Raw genomic sequence first — 22,135 nt, 5'->3', positions numbered from 1 at the left:
GCCCGAGGCAGTGAGGAAGTGGGGGCAAGTTTATGCGACAATGGAGGGAAAAAGAGCGGGGATCCAGGTTGGAAAAGGGTCCCAGCGTTCTCGTGCACATTGCTCTTCTAGCTGGTCCAACTTCACGAGTTGTTTTCCACAATGGCGGACATGCAAACAAAACAAGCCTGTAAGGTACCAAACAGGAAATATGGATAGTGTAGAACGGATATAGATTTGACCAATCTGAGGACTCCTGTCTGTTGCACTGTCTGTGGTCACCTACAATTTTGGAGAGGTGGAGCAGAGTCTCTGCAGCAGGGGTGCAGGCACATTTGCATTCACTGTCACACACACGCAGACGACCTGGTTCAGCCTTCAGTCCTGGATGCAGCCATCACAGCCTTGAGTTTTTTGTATGTATTTCCCCTCTCTCTATTCCCACTTCCTGTTTGCCTACTTCTGAAAAATAAAAAAATTCAAAGCTACTAGAGCCTAAAAAATATCCTTAAAAAAAGAAAAGTTGATTTTGTATGATATAGGACCTTTAAAATTACAAACAGAAGAGAAATTATATTATCATGCTGTCACAAAGTTTCTATTTAAGTGATTTCTTAACTCTATGTCTATTATGATCAGGTCTTAATGTAGCCAAATTAATTAATGATTAAAATGCAGATTAGCTTGGGTAGTTTTACTTCCTTTATGAGTCTGAGATCATTTAAAAAAGGGGATTTGTAGTTACTTAGTCTATTATTAACCCTTTATAGGGCACTCAGTGAAATAATTTAAAAATCCAAATTTCAAGCCATTGGAATCCAGGACAAGATCTTATCACCTTTGTAACATTCAGAAAATATGGATCTTTTAATGGCGAAAATTCATGTCAATGTAATAACAAGAAACACCAAGTTGCCGAATATATTAAGAACAATAACAAAAGTGCTTCTATAAGAAATACATGAAAAACACTCTGAATAAAATAAAAACATATTTTTTTGTACAACATAACCTTACAGGTATTAATGTTGATACTGGCACTTACATTTTACATTTTATAAATCTAAATATAATTGTTAACTAGGCCAATTCACTTTTTAACTTTTTAATTAGCTTTTTACCTTTTTTCTTGACTTGTTCACTTTTTTTTCCCATCTTAATTTACAGTATGTAACATATCATTCAAGGGCTCATCTAATTGGTCAAATGCCAAAATAAGATGTCCAGCCATGTAGCAGTATCTTTGCTGAATGGCTGGATATAGATCTAGTGCTTCTAGAAAAGGGGGTGGGGGGGTATGCAAGTGATCAAAAATGATAACTTGCCCTATAAAGGGTTAACGTGTGTCAGATCATCTTAAACATTCAACACTGACAAAAATACAAACAACACAATCAGGAGGAATCTGCAACAATACAAATAGTTTTTCACTAGACATATTTAAGTACAGTTATAATTTTGTTTTATTTAACAACCCTCTAAGAAATTTCATGGAATTTCCAAAAATCCCATCATGTTTAAGCATTTATTTGCAGTAACAGAGATTGTGGAAATAGCTTTCTTTATAAAGAAAACAAAACAAAAAACAATTTATTTAACCAATAATGTTTGATCTAATCAGAAATAAATTCCTGGTGGAATAAGCCAGTGTTTTAAACACTGCTTTCATTTATCTTGGATTCATGCGCTCATTTACGCTGTATCTCTTTCTGTAGCAGTCAGGATACAGCAGCAGACACCGGAATGGCTGTTATTCAAATTTCAGAGGGAAAAAATATGCATTGCTCACTGAGCAGCAAAGTTTAAGAATAAGTCTAAAACCCCGGTATAAACTCCCTCCATGATTGGATGCACCTGACGTCAGCGCAAATAACAGAGACCACGTGACTGCAGTGCTCAGTCTGGGCAGAGCAGGGTCTGTCAGAGCCTCCCTGGTGAGGATGAGACGCACAAGTAGTGGAAGAAGATTACATGCGACTGTCAGGGAGACATTTCCGCATCTTCGTTGCGCATGTCGAGCTATATAGACTTTTCATAATGCACATTTTAAGCTGCCACAAAAAGAGGTTTGGAATAGTGAATCAAAATACGCACAATTATTGTGGAAAATAAACGCGCAAAAGCGCACCTATGGCTCACAGTTCCTCTCCCTTTCTTTCCTTCCATTTTCTGTCACAATTTGGAATGACAGAAGTTTGGTTTCTGAGAGCAACGCGGACTAAATCCCTCCGTCAGCTCTTATCGCGCTGCGTCACCGGCTCAGACGGGGGGCAAAGTATGGCACCATATTTGAACTTGCATGAATGAAAGTGACGGCATCAGCACACAGCAAGCAGGCGACTCACTCAGCCCCGCTCGCGTCTTGTCAGTCTGTCTGCCTCCCCCAGCGTGGCACCCTGCTGCATCCTTTATGGGGAGCATCACCTTGGGGTAGGTATCCTCCTCTTTTAACCAACACCGGTCCTGGACATCCTAGACAGCTCGCCCTGCGACATAATTTTTAGTTTGGACTCGTTGATGTCACTTCCTGCCTGGTTTAGCCTGTAAAAAAAAGAAAAAGAAAAACTCCCTGAAATGCCAAGGGTGTCCGGAGAGACAAGACAGGGGGAACAATCAGAGCCAAGTTCACAAGGTCATACCGCAGGGCAGTCACCGAAACCCAAAGCAGACGCGCGATACTCTTTAAAATGACAGGTACCCTCCAGAGGTGTTTCCCCCTCTTTACAGCGATGTTCTATACTTTTACATGGTCACATCCACATCCTCCCTCTGTGATGCGCTGACAGCGTTCATTTCCTGCTGCGCTTTACGCATTTACAGCCGGTGTTATGTAATGAAAAAGGCATCATCACATAATGCGTTTATGTCCTGCAAAATAATATCTGGAGAGAAACTAACACGATGAAAATATTTAGTTGAACAAGTTCACGAACAATTGTTGAAGTGAATTTTAGGACAGACAAGAATTTTGATTCGTGGGTGCAATAAAAAAATAGGGGGTACTTCTTAAGTAGAGGTATACCTTAAAGTTTAGGCCTTGTCTGCACCAGTTTTGGGCCTCCTGCATGCATCACCTCCGACTGCTCTCAGAATAGAAATAGAATAGAAAATACCTTTATTGTCCCATAATGCGGAAATTCTGGTGGTTACAGCAGCAAAACGATAATAGAAAAAATGGTCACACAAATAGAAAAATGTATAAGGATAACATAATATAAACAATAAAATACTGTACTGTAAACTTTGCACCAGGAAAATGAATATATGTATATATATATATATATATATATATATATATATATATATATATATATATATATATATATATATATATAATCACTATGGAAATTTTTACAGTAATGGATATTTGAAGATAGCAGCAACATCATAGATGTGCAAACAATGACTGCACCATGTTATTTAATTGACTAAGATAGAAACTGAATGAATGTAGCAACTTCTTTAGGTTGTTGGGAACAGTGATAGTTATAGAGTCTTACAGCTGCTGTGAGGAAGGATCTGTGATAACGCTCACTGGTGCATTTGGGGTTCAGCACTCTGTCACTGAAGGAGCTCTCCGGTTCTGCAACAGCTTCATCCAGTTCGATTTATAGCTTAATGTTTGATGTATGTCCAAATATTTCTCTCGTCAGTGGCAGTAATTTTGCCATCATATGACAAGGTTATATTTTACATCTCCCATGCTTTTCTAAATCTAAGGTGACCCTAATGCTATACAAAAAATATTGGATGTTTTATAGATAGAATAAGCTTTCATTAATCTTTGCTCAGTCAGATATAACTGCTTCCTGCCAATCTGAGAATTATTTTTCGCACCAAAGAGGAACAAGAGCTCTCAGGGTTCCCTAAAAGGATGGTCCTTTTATTTAATATCAAATATCAATCTACATACCAGACATCAGGTAGCAGAGTTGTATGGCCACATTTGTTTAGAAAACTGACATCATTCTCATCATTTCTTGAGTGAGCGTGCCATCCCCTTGGTTGGTGTTCCCTGGGCAGAACTCTCTTCATCCAAATAAAACAAATATAATAATTTAAAGCCCCCACTCCAGGCCTATAGAAGGTGATTTATTGCAGTTATTGAAATACATTAAATTAATAAAGAAGCCACAGAGTGTGGGCTTAAAGATTGCTGTGTAGGAAGTGTCTATGTTTAAGTTGTACATTGCTTTCAGTTTATCTTGAATAACTCCAATAGGGTTCCAATTTCCAACTTGTCGATCCTTATTGTTTGTATAGTATTTTGCCCTTACTGCTACTTTTGCAATACAAATATTTTGACATATAACTTGTGCATAGAAAATGTTGAAGCATTTCATCTTCCTAACACAAAAATAGTAAGGCTACATGTAGAACTGAATGTTACATGAATAATATAACAATGTATTTTCTTTTTTATCTCAATGAAAATTCAACAGCCCTGCGATGGATTGGCAAGCTGTCCAGGGTGTACCCTGCCTCTCGCCCACAGACAGCTGGAGGTGGGCACCAGCCCCTCGAGACCCCGCTTGGGATACGCGTTATGGAAAATGGATAAAAATTCATCAAAATAAAAGATATGACAGTGATGCAGGCTTGTAACTTTTTGGAACCCTATAAAAATGATTTGTATCCAAAACCTTCCAGGTTCTATTCTACCGCCCAGGTAAACCAAAGTTCAGCTATAGAGACAGAATGAGGGGCAGTTTTGACTTCTTTCATCATCTAGATTTCTCTTCTTCACCTTTGAACTCCAGCCCAGCAGCCCATCTCTGATCCACAGAGGGTCTCCTTTCACTTTTAAACCCGTCTCATTTCAGACCCTGGAGATGGATGACCATCTGCATGCTGATACTTCACAATACTTCAATTTCCTGCACAGGAAGAGGAATTTAAAAGGTTGATCAAAGTTCACAGGAACAGTGTGGTGCCTACTGGTTTCAAAACCAGAAAGCAGCCCCGTGCCGTGAGCCTGAGATCCAAAAATTAAGCTGTGAACATTCCACAAACCCTGGTCCTCCATGTGTCAGCAACATAACCCCTGGCTGCCTCCACTCCGACTGTCCCGAGCCCGTAATATCATCAAAGACCCCTCACACCCCCACCATGGACTGTTCTCCCTGCTGCCCTCTGGAAAGAGGTTCCGCAGCATCCGCTGCAGATCCACCAGGTTGTGCAACAGCTTCTTCCCCACTGCCATCAGACTGTTGAACCTTTGATCCACAATCCGAACTCTGCACCTATTGCACATTATCGGGCATCAAATGCTGCTGAACTTTTAACTTTTAGCCCTTTAAATTGTTCATCTCATTGTATTTTTCAATAACGCATTTTTTGCACAAATGCCATTTTGCACTGAACCACTGCAACTTGCACACTGTCTCTTATCCTCTGCACTGTTCACACTTTGACCACTGCTGCACTTTTTGTATTTTTCTATAACTCGTGCCATTGTGAAATATCAATGCAACGTTCATAAGCTGTATGTAACGCAATTTCGTTCTGTATGCACCCTGTGCATACAAAATGACAAATAAAGAAGTCTAAGTCTAAGTCTAAGACAGTAGTGAGAAGGACTCTGACCCCTAGCTGCCTGAGCGTATATCATTTCAGAAATGCTAAAAAGTGCATGTGACAGGAGAACTTAGCCGTCAAATGTCATATCATGGGTTACTGAAACAAATTTTTGGATTATTGAAGTTGTGTTTTTAGATTCTCAACACATTATTGCACACAATGGAAAAATCCCCATTTACTCCTTACCCCCTCATTCTTACTAATTGACCCAGTGCTAAAAAATATATATATATTCAATAACAACAGGGCTGCATAATTAAAACAACAAACAAATTAATGATGTTTAATATTGTCATGGCAATACTAAAGGTGATTTAATCATATGTTCACTCCACTTAAGCTTTGGCCTCTTACTAAATCAGAAAATTCCAGTTAAATTCCACCGAGCTGTCCAAAATTAAATTAAATATAAAAGAGTTTCAAAGCAATGTTGGTAAAAGTGTTTCAGTCCTCTTCAATTGTTATATTTCACACAATAAAATCTCAACAACAGTCTCTTTTCACTAAATTGCTGTACTTACTAATAACCTATACTATTTTATCTCTTAATATTCTGAGTCTCCACTTTACTACATTTCATAATCAGGTCAGCCCATCTTACTTGTAGTTTTTGCCCATTCCAAATTAGTTTCATTTTCAATCCTGCAAAATGAGCAAAAGAAAGATGTATATCACAATATTGATTTTCATAAGATACAAAATATGGATCCGCTATCATTTTAGAGGCCTCAAAACATTATATATGCATATTTTCTGATCAGCTTATTTAATTAATTTTTTATTCTGCGAGTTTTTTGTCCTTTCGAGGCTGTGACTTTAAAATCTCACTCATTCCCACCATAATTATGCCCTGCTACTGTATCTCTAACCAACTTCTAACAACTTAGTAGATAATAGGTGAATATGCTAAATTTGCAAAACACTTCATGCCTGAACAAATGATTCTATATGAAACAGTACAGTTTCACATGACCCAACAATCTTCTACTTGGATATTAAACCAAAGACAGTAGTTTATAAATCTGTACAGGAATTTTGTAAAGGCTAATATATCAAAACAGCAGATTTTTGGAGTAACTATGAAAAATTGCATTTGTTATATACTGAAAGAGGATTAGGATATTTGTTTATCAGACCTAAATTTCAAATATCCTAATGCCCAATCTCTCCAAACTGATTACGTGTCAGCTTATTAAAGAAAGCCCCATTTATTTAACTGGTTCCTGATCAAATTTGATACAGAGGAAAAAGTATGGGTAATGCGGCAAAATGGGGTTCACCTTTAGGATTTGCTGCACAAATACTTTACATCTAGATGAACCGGAAAACTTGTGTTGTCCCCAAGTTTTGTTGCAGTAAGATTTTTCTTTTGAGCGCTTTATTATACTGTCTTTGAGTATTTCACTATATTTCGTGATTAACAAACAGAAACAATAAGGATGTGTTTGACTTTTTTTACATATATTTTCTGTACTTATATGCTAGTGTGATTTGTGTGAGGATTATTCCTGTTGGATCACCATTTGGGAGGTTATTATACAGTATGGGGAGGGTTTTAAGGGTTCCCCTAAGCTAATACACAACATTCCTATTTATGTTGCAGCATTTTTAATGTGCTGTTTTTTTCATTTGGAGTCATCATCTGTAAACTATTGGCTGGATCTGTATCAGTCAGGAGGAGCGGGAAGCAGGCAGTGCAACCTAGTGGTGGGAGAGGGGTGTGAGGGTGCAACGGGGTGTTCACTGTGACTCACACTGACATCGAAATTAGACATTTTCTATCATTCTCATAAACACATGCGGATGCAACACTGACAGTCAAGCCTACGTGCCTTGCTAATGCACTGCATGGTAATTTATCTCCTTAAAACACATGCTCGCCAGCCTCTAGCCTATTATTGGATGCAATATCCTAAATACTCAATATAGTGTAAAAATAATATAATTCCATACAACCCACCCACATATGTGATGCTCCGTAGGGATATATGTTTTTTTTTGTTGGAGGAGATGTTTGTTGCCCCTTTGTCCTCTGAAACCCATATCTCATATCTTCATAAACTTTAAACTAAAGAGATCCATCTTATCCATGTTTCTCCAGATTATCAGTTAAGTTTTTTTGTGAGGACAACACAAGTTTTCCCCATCATCCAGATGTAAAATTGTGGCGACTGCATGGAAGGGCCAAAAGGAGAAGCTGTGATTTAAAAAAAAAAAAAATGTCCCTTTACAGTTTGGTTTGTGAAGTTTGTTGGTTGTCAGTTTTTTAGGAAACATCGTAAGCAGGCTTTAGTAAGGGTCCCAACATCCACGTTCCACTGTGCCCTGAAGGGGATTAATAATGAATTAAGCCATTCCCGCCCCCTTTCTAAAACCAAATTCATGCATGCTAATGCATCCATTATTTATACAGTGTGCACATAGGATGACTAGTGATGGCCACATGCAAGTTGGAGGGATGTGGAGATGAAATAGTGAGGTGGGGGTCTGCTCTCCCTCCATCTAAAGCTCTTGGGCTCTAGAAGCAACATCCGCCCACTGCACTGCGGCTGGGGCCGGATATGGATGGGGAGGCAATGGGTGAGGATTTGGTAAAGTAAGGGGCGTGGGGAATGCCAGACAGGCAGCTCGTGCACAGGGTGAGGGTCGCCAAGTGTTATGGGGGGAGGGGTGGATTAAACAAATAAATACACAATAAGAAACAATCGTGTCAGGGAGGGTGGGCATGATAAAGACAAAGAGGCTAAGACGGGGGGTAGGTAAGTCAGACAGGATTTACTGTCTGAACTGACCTATTCTTGACCAAAAACCTACCATGTGGAAAGAAACTTTATTTGATCGTTGTTGTTTTTTCAGATCTGAAGGATGCGCTGGATGTTCCTCCAATTACTACAGCAGTAAGCACACTATAGCTTTTTAAATTTTCCGAAGCTGTTTAACCCACTTACTTTACTTATTTCATCAAAGGTTTAATGCCATATTTAGCAGGAAGTATTGGTTCACAAGTAGGGATAAATTGATTTAGCTTTAATGAAACAGATGTATTGTAAGGAGAGAAATAGGATGGAAATCTAAAAATGAGTACAAAGCCTGCTTTTCTTTAATTTGCATGGCTGATATGTGGTGATGCAGTGCAGACAGAAGCAGTGTAAGCAGAGTGATAAGATAAACCAAAAAGCACAAGCCAGATGAGCTTTCCACCCTACTGATCCCTGTATTAGCATAGATACAGAGTCATAAGCATGGCAGGGAACTGGCGCTGTAGAGGTGAGATCAAGACTATAACACCCCGGCTCATCACCATAGATATCACCGGGGCCAAGCAGGTAAATCTGACATCAGTTATCTAAGCAATGTCTGGAGTGCATTACATTATGCCAACAAGCTGTCCCCTTAAACTTCAGTAATCCTTGTCAGTGATTAATTCTTAATACGTTTTGCTTCGCTCAATAAAGAAAAATGAAGTGCTGCTTAATTTCGTTTTTGGGGGTCTTTTTTTTTTTGTCACAATGATTTCTCTGAGTAAAAAGTCATGAGTGACTCCTTCCAAAATTATAATTCCAGTTATCATACTTAGATTTCAGTGCAAATGTCATGTTGCTGGAAATACTCTTGGAAATCATGTGGTGATTAGTCAGAGGGGTTTACCCTTGACTAAGCCTGATAAGCAATTGGACCAGACAGCAAGAAAAAATCTTATCTTTTTTCCAAATGCTGCCAAGCTGTTGTGATGATAACACTTTATAGTGCGGAAGTTATCCTTGATTAAAGGAAACTAGCATTGGGTTTCTTTAGAATAAGAGAGGTGTTTAAAACTAATACAGAGACAATACAGAAACTGGAGAAATCTTCTTCAAAGATGAAAGTATTATTTTCAGATGCAATTTGACTAATAATTCCGGTTTCTGTAGCAGAGAAATGTAAGAATATAAAAGAAAATGTATTTTTCCAATGATGCTCACAATAAATATTCAATTTATTGCATTTGTATTTAGTATGATAGTTTGAGCCAAAGGAAGGACTCTGTGTTCCCACAGTGAAACACAATCCAGCAAAAGGTATTCATGAATGTTTGGGCCATACATTAACAGAACATCCATTGAGCTTCCAAAAAACAGAAAATGTATTTTCTACAGATGCCTGCCGCTGTGTACTCGTATCACCACAAAAGGGAGGCTTCAGCAGAGAACAGGAAGCTGCAGCAAGTCCAGAAAAGTAGCCTTCTGTTATATTATGTTGATTTCAGTCACCATTATGGGAATTTTTGCCTTTTTTGTGAAATATTATTAAAATCATGCAGAGCTGTAAGACATACTGCTCTCTCTCACACAAATGCAGCCTTACAAAATAGTGACCAGAATGCTTGATTGGTGTACCTTAACATCTTACATAAAACTTAAACTTTAGAGATGTTGTGACTTCCAGGGTCAGTGCTTATATTTGCGTGGATTATTCAGTCTGGAAGCATCATGGGCCATATATTAATAGAATATCATTAATAGAGGTTTATGCTTTAAAAGCAATTTAGGTAAAGACTAGACATTCATATGTTTCTCAACAAGTAGCACTGGAGGCTAGACCTCCCAGAAGGGACAATCAGCATTGTGCAAACATTGCAACCTTTGTTCACCCAACAAACACAAGGTGAGGCGCTTAATAGCAAAACCTCAACCACACACAGGAAAATCCATAAACATTGGAATGATGTCAAAACAACAGTATGAGGTTTGACGATTTTAATTTTCCACAGCTCAGAGTAAAATTGGCTCCTGCAACATTTCCTGCACCCCTGGGGATTTTTTATAACAAATACTACAGCAGTTTAATTATACATGCGGCCACCACCATAAAAGCACAACCATTAACTAGCATCTTGTTAAAACAGAAGACCTGCCTTGAAAGTGCAAGAGTCGCATTTTGAAATCTTTTCACTCAGTGCCTGCTTGTCATAGCAGCTTGTCACCAATTAGTTAAAACATGCAAAGTTAATGTGGCAGCACACACACATGGTTCAAGCATTGAAGCATGCTTTAAATAAACAGACTAATGACCAATAAAGGCTTGTTTTTCATGTACAAACTGATTCATTAAAACATTTTTTTCTATCATCTGGGAAACATACAAGTATTTGTATCCTTTAATGTTCTTTGTAATTTCTCATGCTCAAAAAATATTTTTGCATTTTGTTGGGATGTTCTGTGGTGTATTAAACAAATTACTATACATTGCCACTATGATCTGCAAAGAAAAAAAATAGAATTTGTAAATTGAAATTGTATGAAGGCTTTCTGACACAGTACTTTGTAGAATATGGCAAAGGTAGAGATATACTGTTATCCACTCCAAGATCGTCTTTAGAAATTAAACTAATAAGAAAATTTACACACAGTAAATAAAGTTTACACTATAAATGCTAGAAAATGTAAACTAGAATTACAAGTAGAAAAGAGCTTTATTAAACTGTGTGCCTGTAATTTTTTATTGTATACCTTGTGGCCAAGATCCCATTGCTTCCTTTTAAACTCAACTTTTGTCTTGTTTTTTTTTTTATGTAACAGACAGATTTGCAGTCGACCCATTCTATTTAAGTTTTCAAATTATGGATTGCTCTATTAGATGGTAAACTCTTTGGATGATGTTTTACAACCTAACCTTGCATGGGACTTCTCCATAGCCGGCCTGGGTTGCCTCTTCCGTTTTATTACAGACCATTCAAGCTTTAATAGAACTGCTGAAGTCGTGCATCATTTAGAGGTATCTTAATACAGAGGGATTCACACATAATTTTTTTAGATTTAAAAAAATTTTAAAAATATTTAAATTAGCATCATGAAATAATTCAAAATAATTATTTTACTGTATAGTTATTTTCTCATTATCAGAAAAGATTTTAATATTCAGAAAGACTAACTTGCACTTCAGACACTTTGACTCTTAGTTCGTCTTGCAGCTACATAAATTGCAGGAAGAAACTGCCTTCTGATGTCTCTGACCTAGCTCAGTGTGTCCGAAAAGAAAGCTTTGGAGACTCCCAAATAGGAGTGAACTTCCAACCTCTCACTTAAAAAGGCTTTGGTTAAATTTCAAAGGCTTCCTGGTTTTACTTTACTGGCCAAACATGCCCCAGCGGTACACAAAGTTGCCACTCTGACTGTGACCCTATGGAGGTGGAAAGGTGATCAGAGACCCCTTGATGTAACCAAACATCCCCGTTAAAAGTTCTTAAGAAAACAACAACACCGATGGCATCCCGTACAGCTCATTAAGAGTTGTACGGGATGCCATCGGTGTTGTTTGCTTAAGAACATCATTCTTTACTCTTAGCAAGTGTGGTATTACAGTGTAATAAAAAAAAAGAGTATTGATTCAAGCCCAAATTCCTTTCTTTACCCTTTCAAGGAATTAATAATGATTCAAAATAATGTAGTATAAGAATTTGTCAGATACTCAAAGTGTCACTTTCCTTAATAACAGGAAGAAACCAGTTGTGATTCTAGACCAACTTTACCACAGGGATCGGGGATTTGATTGGGACCAGTTTTTTGTTGTTGTTTTGTTTTGGGGTTTTTTTTTATGAGGGCATAAAATAAGACCAAATTTAAAAAATATACAAAAAATCCCAATAGTTAATTGTTTAATATAAAAAGGGAGCTATAAAGACATAAAGCTACTTGTGGATCTGGAGATGCAAATTGCAGCTACATGACTTTAGCAGATGAAAATTGAAAACCCAAATAATTGCAACAGAAGCTACAACTACAACACCATAATTTTCAAATCATTGATAAAGTTAAATTATAAAGATTTAAAAAATTTCCACTTTATAAGTAAAATGTCTTTAATCCAAGGGAGGTAAGTTCGGTGTCAATGCCAAATCTTAATACCAAACTGATTCAGTATTTTGTGTAGAGGGTCCATAACAGGGTCCAGGTCTGGTTCTACAGTTCCAGGGGCCCTAATTGGCCCCTGTGTTGAACCATCCTATGGAAGAAACCACAAAGCAAACTTCTATAGCACTTCCATCAATCAGCATTCTGTCTTTGGGTCAATATTCGTCCTTATGTTAGTCAAAAGACTGGGGAGATTGTGATGTTTCGAATCCATTATTTCCATTATATCCATCTCATAAAGCAATTGTCTTAAAGCCTGCCTTATGTGACCAAAGTGCCTTTAAAGACATGTTTAAGAGAAAAGAGCTCTCTGTCTTGGAATGAGCTAACTTAATTATCATAGCAACTGCCTGTGCTCTTTAACATGTCAATGGTACTTGCCCCGCATGCATAATTTTGGTGTGTTATTGTGGTGGCCCCTGTGTGTTTCTCATTCACAAAAAAAAACCAAAACTCAGGCACGGGGTCTATTGTTATTGGCGCATCCATCTGGATCAAGGCTATTAGAGGATATTTGCACTTCCTCTGTGGCTCCTGGCTCTTTTTGACATGCAACAGAAGGAGCAGGCATCACCCACCAGCACAGGGCCAATTGAGGTGCAGATTGACCAGAGGGACAGTGAAGAAGGGCAGCCAGTGGGGCAGAACTCCTGTCGAAACCAATGATGGACACCCAAGCGGCAGCTGCTAGTTGGCCTGTGCTTACTGGGATCCAATGGCGATTGATGGGACATGACGAGTCATGCGCCCTGGTTTCATTCTTTTGCCCCCGAGGGATGTTGCAGGGTGTATCAGAATGTCAGCGCCTCTTAAGTACAGCACACTTCTGGTGTCAAATGCCTACTACCCACAACTGCCCTTTAGATTGTTCTGACACACATCAACAAGAAAACAGCATATAGCCTTATAGATACAAGTATGCTCAGTTTTTTTTAAGTAAAAAAAATATATAATTTCCTCATTGGTATATTCTCAAAAACATTGAAACTATTGCAATTAAACCTGAAATAAATGCAGTTAAGGTGAGACGTTTACAGTTTATCAATGTTGAAATGAATACAGTACCAATTTGGGGTTTAAGAGATATATTTAGACTTCGCTTTATGGTGGAATGGTTTCATAAAGCTTAGAGCAGGCCTGCTCAAAGTTGGACCTCGAGGGCCGCTGTCCTGCAGGTTTCAGAGGTTTCCCTTCTTTAGCACAGCTGATTCTGGTGATTGCCATTCAGTAAATACCTGTTAATCAGCTATCCATGGAAATCAGCTCTGCTGAAGCAAACCTCTAAAGCCTGCAGCACAGCGACCCTCGAGGTTTGAGCTTGTCTTAAAGGATCTGCTCCGAAATGTCCATGTAGATTCGAATATAGTTATATCCATCATGTACAGTTTCATCTTAGGTTTTATAATAAAACTATTTCCAAATTGTTTTACTAATGCAATTTTACAGAAGGTGTACAAGGCGTAATTTTTGCATTACTATCTTCACATTTAGAAGTCCATATACAGTAACATTACAATGGTTTGAAATATTATTGAAAAAAATAAGTGAAACAACGATATGAAAGGACAAATAGCCACAGTGTTCCAGAAGGAGAAGGGTTCTGCGTTTTAAAGATGGGCTTATTTCGCTGCAAAAGCTGGTAAGAGAATGTTATTATGCTCAATAAAATGTGAGAAGGTCAGAAGAAGGTAAGAAAAAAACTAAGGCTGTGTACTTGCACTACTGGCAGGAAGCAGGCCCTCATCATGAAACACAACCAGCATCTGCATCTTTGACAGGTGGCATGTTCTTCTTGGTTTTCAAAGCCTCATTAGGACTACTTTTAACACATATTGCCATTTTGGCGGAATAATTATAGTTTTTATTCTAGTCTGACTATAAAATCTTTATCCAGAAGGCATTTTTTCCTGGTTTGGCTTCCTCTCAGTCCAAGCTTATTTTAAATTGGCTTCTCTTTTACTCCAATAGTTTCCAGTTAATGCAACGTTAAGAGGTGGTGCCAGAGTTGTTTTGGAACCCATTTCCTTTTATCTGAGGGTGACAGTGTGGTTTAGAAGATTGAAACTTAGACCCAGTTTTGAGTTCCAAAAGGAAAATGTCCGAAAAACAGCTTTAGAATATTTAAAGCAGACACACATTAAGCTTCTAGAATTGGCCCGACCTCAAAGTAAGGTTCATTTTAGGAAGCCAGAAAATCTGAAATAACTTCACTAAGTCTGTCAAGAAGAGTGTTCAGTCAAAATGATGTCAGAACCCTGTTAGAAAATCTTTTGGTTGGGATGACAAGAGACATTAAATTATATATTAATGGTAAAGTATGTATAGATAAGAGCCTGTGTTTAAAGATTTCATTATATTAGATTCGAAATTGTTTGCTTTTTAAGCTGTTTGTCATATGATAAACGGAACCTGGTAATAAGAACAGATCAGATTAATGTTAAAGGCCCAAGATTGACATTCATGCCCATAATGAGTTTCTGTAAACTTTTTACCAGCACTGTAGGAAGCAGTGATGTGGTTAAGTCTCTTTTAAGGGCGTATAATGGTCCTTTATCAGTGTGGTCTTTCACAGGTGGGTAGACAATTAATAGTGAAAGCTCAGCTATATATATTACCCTGAAAAAACAGCTCCTAGAGTTATATCAAATAAAACCAATTCCAGTCAACCACATGAACACTTCAGCTGTCAATCTACATCTCCCCATGTGTAACTTATACGCCTGCACCGCATACACTCCCTCCCTGAGCTGTGTGTAGGTATGCTGACAGCACACAGATATGAATCTTGATTTGATTAGGAGTCAGAACTGGGGTCTGAGCACTGGAGCCAATATTGGTTCAGCCGGGTGGGCCAGGCAACTGTAGCAAAGGAGGGAAGGTGTGGAGAAAGGGGCAAAGTGTGATGGGGAGGGTTACCTGTGGCCCTGTCTCCAACTGGGAGTAATTTGGAACAGACTGCTCCCAATGTGTTCATTAGGTTATGATTGGGCTGAACACAGGTGGGGAGGGCCTGCCCAGCCTGACGCTGAATAGTCTTGATTGTGCCCGGCATAAAACGCCATCTGTTTCGATGTGGCAGCGCAGGGGAGAGAGCAAAGCTAGAGGAAAGAGGAGGGTGCTACTGGTGAAAAGTCGTATGTTATGATACCAGGACACTTTTGTTCACTAATAAGATAAAATGATGAGGGAGAAAAATATAATTTTTAGCTACATTATTTTAAAAAAAAAGTTTATATTATCAGTTTTTACCATATCTTTATAAGTGAGACTATATTTAAAAAGGTGTCAACAGTAAAAGAGTGACATCTTCCATGGTATTTGTCTGACTTCACTGATAATGCAAATAGAAACAGCTGATAGACTTAATTTATGGGCTGCTTTAAAGTCCAAATGTTTTTTGGTTAATCCTCGGATCAGGCAGGCAAACACAAAATTTTAATCTCGGTGTGTACATGTACGTTTAGTCTGTTTAGGCCGCTGTGGACACCACTACAAGCTCCTATGTATAAAACTATATTCATAGATCTCATATGGGTAAAAGCGGATGAGAGGAAATTATCTTTTTACTCAGTTGGCCTATTTTTTGTTAGATTTTTTTCTCTCCTAATGCAAGGCCAAGGGATTGAGAGAGAGAAAAAGAGCAGCGAGGAAGAAGGCCAGTGTATGCTGCTCGACTTTTGAAGCGTCTTTATCGGGCTTGGCAGCGTGGTCTTGCGTGTCCAAGCCTCGTCGTGCTTTTCATCCTTTGTGCCGTCCAAGGTGTGTCCAATGCACTGAGGCTTTGTGTGCTGAGGGGAGATGACACATCACATTCTGTCTTCTGTCTCAAGCTGGGGGGATGGGATGGAATAAAGGGGGGGTGTCTGTACAACAGAGGGGTGGAGGGGGACAAAAACGCAAACTTATAGAAGGCCGCGGTTCTTCAAAGCGGGATGTACAAAGGCTTATAAAGCGTTACTTCATGCAGAGTTGTGCCAGATGTAATTGTGGGGTTTTTTGGAGATAGAGAATCACATGAAATACTCAGGCCCCACCCCTGAAACGATGAAAGGGCTGCCACAAGGAAACTGCAAATGCTAAACTGTGAGAGCAGAAAAGTTTGATTCACTTTTACGTGCTGTAAAGAAGAAAGTTATCTTAAAGGTTTACAGACCAGTGCCAAAATAGCTTGATGAAGCCGGCCTAGCTGCCATCCACCCCCCTCTACTATTTTGCAGTTTTGTTAGGTTTAATGGTGAAACTATGGTCTCTAAATACAACTGGGGCTTAATGTAGCAGTACACAGAAGGAATATCAGTATCAAATATATCCCAAGAATATACAGATTTAATTACAGAAGCTGTGAAAAATGTCCATAATTGCCTTGATAATTACACAATATTAAAAACTTTTGTAATTCGGGATTCTGATTCTAACTAGTCATTACACTAGCTCCCTAGATCTTAAAGAACAGACCTTTAAAAATGATGACATGTGTTAAATAAACTGAATTGAAATTGAATTAAATTGAATTAAATTCTTCTGTTAGTCTGTGAATCGCCAAATGGCTTTGCAACAAAATACATTACAGACTTGTTGTCAGTGTATCAGCTGCCCAGACCCTTTCAGGTCTTCTTGAAATGCAGAACCAAATCCTTATCCTATCTATCTATCCTATCTATCTATCTATCTATCTATCTATCTATCTATCTATCTATCTGTCTGTCTGTCTGTCTGTCTGTCTGTCTGTCTGTCTGTCTGTCTGTCTGTCTGTCTGTCTCATCTTTGCACACATGCGAATACATCACCATGGGTAGCAATAAATTATTTTTTAATATTGGAAATCCAATTCTAATTTATTGTCTTTAGAGAGAGAGAGAGGCTTTAACGAGTATTGGGTGGGTCTGTCTGTCTGTCTGTCTGGTTTTATCATTTGAAATGGTTGTACTTAGAAACCTATTACTTCTTATAAAAAGTTTTCTTACACTGGCTCAGGCTCTTTTATCTCCACCTCTCTGCTTTTTAGAAAAAACGATGTTGATTAACTCTTCATAAGCCCAGAGGTTGGTAAACTCTGCACAGCACAATGCACCTATAGGCAGGCAGTGGTTTTCCTGATCAACCTGACTGGTTCTCATCTGTTTCCTGCAGTCTCCTGCTGAGATTGGATAGTTGTTGAGTGTGCATTGTTAAATATGTTCCAAGGCACAGAGGCTGCCAGTGTCAGGTACATAGGCACAGGCTTCTTCCCTCGTATGTGTTTATGTCTTTGCGAGCAGGTGGGTACATGCGTGCGTACGGCTGACAGCAAACAGTGAAAGGTAAGGAGGAAAGGGTGGCGCCATCACTTTAAGCCTGTCAATGGGACTCCCTCAGGAGGGGCACGCCCCGGCAGTTTTTTTTTTTTTTTTTAGACAGAAGACAGAGGCAAGTGAGGCAACAGATCTGCCTTTGCATCTTAAAGGTTCAGCAGAGGCTGCTGTAGCCGTGAAATGGTAACTTCTTGTTCTCTCTTCATGTTTTATGACCAAAGGCCTCCTGCTAAGAATGGGTAAAATATGGTGTCTGTATCGGCAAGGTCAAGGCTTAGATGTCGTGCACAAAAGACTTTATGAGTGACAAAGGAAATCAAAATCACGTTAGACCTCATCAAGGTGACATGGTGTGGGGACATTACCAGCATGTAAATGTATTCCAGTCATTGTCATCTTTGTAGGTTAACTATACTGGGAGACTCTGCTTTTTGTTTGACCTCAGTTTACCTCACTGTAAATATAAACTATACTTTTTTCATGTGAAGCAGCAAAAGCTAAACTCATCCATCGTTTTTGCTAAGTACAAATTCTGACAGACAAAATGTATTTGTTCATTCTTATTAAATCGCACATTATAGAACTGATAGAGCCTCACCAAATAGTGATAAGCTATGTAGCAACAAAGATATTCACCAAATAAATGGTTGCTATGGAGATTTAGTACCCTCAAGGTACTACTTCCTGCTGCAGATCTCAAACAGTGCAATTTTACTAGGTTTTGTTTTTTTATCATCTTATATCGGTTGCAGTAATTTTAATGGTTTTAATTAATTTGACTATATATTACTTTTATGTAATTACATAAGGGCTGCTTTCCCAAACTGGGTTATATAGTTTCTAAAAGTAGTTTTCTATTGGCATATGAATATCAACAATTCTTCCTTGCTTTAAAAACATGCATTATTGTGCATCCCATTTTAAACAATGGCATTCACATTTCTTCCTTAGGGAAAAAGGAAGTTGTAGGTTACTATTGAGAAAAACGTAGATCCACTTAAGAAAGTAAATCTTAAGTTTATTAAGCGTAATTTATCGCAATGGAAATTAGTTTAAAAACTAAAGTTTGTACAAATAATTTAGTGGGTTGGCCCAACAAAGTGCAGCCAAATAAAGTAAAATGTTTTAGAGATTAGTTCTGACATCCAATCTCTTCACATGTATGCACCGTCCTTAGGTCATACAACAAAGCACAGGGGTCAGCTAGCAGGTGTCAGGGATCATGATATCCCAAGGGTTTCCTGAGTCTCATCCTGAAACCTTTAACATTTTTCAAAGGCCTCCTGTAGTCCAGGCCCTCATCAGCACATGGCCCCAATGGCCTCATACACATATGCACTAACCCACAGTCCTCTCCACTGAGAGGAGAGAACCACCACGCATCACCTAGCGCTCCCTGCTACTTGCCAAGTGGGTTTGGTGTGTCCAAAAACAAGCCTGAAACCCAGCAGGAGAAGCAGTAATGATGGTGAAGGGGCACAAACCTGTACTGAGGGCACACTTCATTCTTTCCATAATTCATTAAGGACTTTCACAGATTTGCCGGGGTAGCTTATATGTGCTCAATTATTTTTTAAAGGTTTAAAGGTGCATCATCTGTAAAGAAGATTTTAGTATTCTCAGAAAGTTTGAGCATTGACCACTTCGAAAGGAGAGACAATAAAGGCTTTTATTTAAAAAAACTACAGGGGTACAGCCTGTAAACACCCGGAGAGTATCAGCTACATGAAAGGGTCCACTGGGCCTTGACAAAGTGATGTGATTAAAGGCACCGATGTAGCAAATCTAAACCCCAATCTTCTTTTCTGTTCAATCAACCATCAGTAAAATAAATCCTCTTCACTATTTTTGCCAATCACATCACAAGTCCCAACTTATAGAGACTCAAGAGAGTTATGCATGCAACAGGCTGAGATAAATGCAGGTAAACAGGCTTCGCAAGGATGGAGGGGCTGAAAAAGAACTAGTGCGGCTTAGTCAAACTAGCTAAACGTGTGAGAATTAAGATGTTGCTGCGTGGGATGAGGCAGTTATGCATACATAACATGTTGAGGCTGGGACCTCCTACTGTGGCGAAGCACGACAAAGCCTCTCTAACAGCAATACCTCTGGGAAGGCTAATGATTAATTAGCTTGTGTCATTAAGTGAGGCAAATGTCACCCGAGCTTCCTGGGGAAGCTGTCATACCATGTGTAGGCCACTCACAAGTTTACCCCTCAGGTGGCAATAGATGGGAGGTGGGGAAGGGTGCAGTTGTTTGTCAAGCCCTGACATCTAGTGGCCAAATAAGAAAATACACCTGTCTGCAATCAATAGAAAACATAACTGTCTATATATACATATATATATAGACATATATATAAAAATATATATATTTATATATATTTTATTTATTTTTTCTAGCCGTAATGTATATATTGTGGCCACTTTTTTACAAAGCTTACATGAAGCTTATGCAACTGGTCTGTCAGCAGATAGCTCCACCTGAGTATTCAATTTTTGCTGTTCCTTCAATGCTGCCGCAATGACATGGCCGTCCACAAAACTGACAAGCCAGGCCAGGAGAACATTAATAATTGAAGGTTTGTGATTTTTCCATAGTCCCACCTCATAGTCATACCTTGCATTTTAAAATCTCCCGGCTTCAGAAGAAATCATTTTTTTGTACCATATATAAGGAAAACAGAAGATAATTATTTGTGTTATAGATATAATAACCACAAAATGCCAAAAAATTGTTCCAGCAGATTGATCTTTGCTTTGCTTATACATAGTGGAAATGCAAAGGGTAATGTTTGGATAACTCCTTAAAACAAAAGTGGTCAAAAGAATATCAAATAAACAGTGTTAGTTGGTACTTATGCATTATTTCATCTACCACTAAATAGGAGCATGGATCTGGAAGAAAATGCATCAAATCCAACTTTATCATATTCCTACTGGAATGTGGGAAACCACAGTGATATGCAAACTGAAGCACTCAGCTAACTGTTACGAGCAGTAAAAGACATGATGGCATTTTTTAATTAAAATCTGTATTTTTTTTATCTCTAATTAAACATTTTTTCTCGCAGGTTGCAAGGTGCTTTAATTAAGAAAGATGGACAGACCATCATAAATGCTAAAAACTTGTATTACGGCAGCTATCCATATGTTTAAATGTGCAGCAGCCATATTGGATTTTGATGTCATGGTTGGTGAGAAATATCCGATTTCCCTATTTGGACTTACGACTTTATGGAAATTCCCACAATGATGGCTGTATTAGTGCCTGACTTAAGTTTAACATAGAATGCCAGTATATTTTTTTCATTTTGAATAAATATTATTTATTTAATTATATTTTTTGTTTGGTGTTTGTATGCCCTGAAAAAAAAATAGTTTTAAATTGTCTAAGTCATATTATGTTACATTGTCTTTTTGCACTTAAAATTTTAGTGCATACCTCACTGATGCTTGAGACCAAAAAAAAGTGGAGTGTTAGAGTTCTAAAGGAACGTGTTGTTTTAACATATTTTAAGAAGGAAATGTGTAAACATCAATTTTGACCTACGCTTATCAATATCAGTGAGGCTGATTAGATTTGAGCTGGGTTTAACTCCCTAAACATTGATCATTAAATCAGCTGAGGTGACCTCTAACTTTTAATGTCACTCAACTCACTGACCCTGACATTATCCGCAAAAGTAAAGCGTTGACTTCAAAGATGTTAAAGGTCAGGATAAATATAGAAGGTGGTCAAATTAAACATTAAGACTTGTTAACATTTAAGGGTTTTAAACATCAAAGTTGTAAATTGCAATATTCTTACCTTGAAGTAATGGGAGAAGCTGGATTTGATTATCTTGCAAGATTTGAAGCACACCATTCAACAGACTGTAGTTATCTCAATTAATCTGCTCTCTTCTCCTTTAGCTAGCATTGGATTTTCTCTTTACTTACTCAGTCCTGCTTGTTCCCACTCTTTCTCCAGCACAGCATCAGCACTGGTCTGAGCTTTGTGTTGGTCAGCTCTAAGTCCAGGCCAGGAAGAAGAGTGAGAAGGCCTCTCTCTCCACCAGGGAGTAGCGGCACGATACGGGAAAGGCTTAATGCTCCCGACAACACACACATATGCACCTTGTTTCTGTGTGTGTTCATGTCCACATCACAAACACACTCACACAATCTGCCTCACCCTTACATAGACATACGCATACAAAAGCACACCTGTCAGGGCCTTTCCACTGTGTGAGCAAAAAGCAAAGAAGTCTGGCCCCCCCTCCGACTCTCTGTATGTGGTATCCCATGTCTGTTATAAAGCAAATCCATTCAGTTCCCACTTTCTCATCTGAAATAATGGCATGAGCAATTTTCACATTTAGGCAAGCAAGGACACATGCAGTCTCCCTCTC

General features: G+C 38.5%; 1 long non-coding RNA gene across 3 annotated transcripts in view; it reads right to left on the bottom strand.

The window, feature by feature from the left end:
- LOC119786281 overlaps positions 1 to 21,864 on the bottom strand; it is a 139,655-nt gene extending 117,791 nt beyond the window's left edge. Inside the window, exons 1-2 of one of the 3 annotated variants that reach the window (XR_005281168.1) lie at positions 2,619 to 2,826; positions 2,325 to 2,520 (exon numbers count right to left, since the gene is read on the bottom strand). This is a non-coding gene — a long non-coding RNA (uncharacterized LOC119786281). Of the gene's footprint in view, positions 1 to 2,324; positions 2,521 to 2,618; positions 2,827 to 21,552 lie in introns of those variants that run through there. The other 2 variants (XR_005281169.1, XR_005281167.1) reach the window with 2 other exon arrangements.
- Positions 21,865 to 22,135: the final 271 nt, after the last annotated feature.

This window comes from Cyprinodon tularosa, unplaced genomic scaffold (genome assembly GCF_016077235.1).
Source record: "Cyprinodon tularosa strain WSP-4 unplaced genomic scaffold, ASM1607723v1 ctg27, whole genome shotgun sequence".
Classification (NCBI taxonomy): Eukaryota; Metazoa; Chordata; class Actinopteri; order Cyprinodontiformes; family Cyprinodontidae; genus Cyprinodon; species Cyprinodon tularosa.
This window is presented reverse-complemented; position numbering and strand designations above follow the sequence as displayed.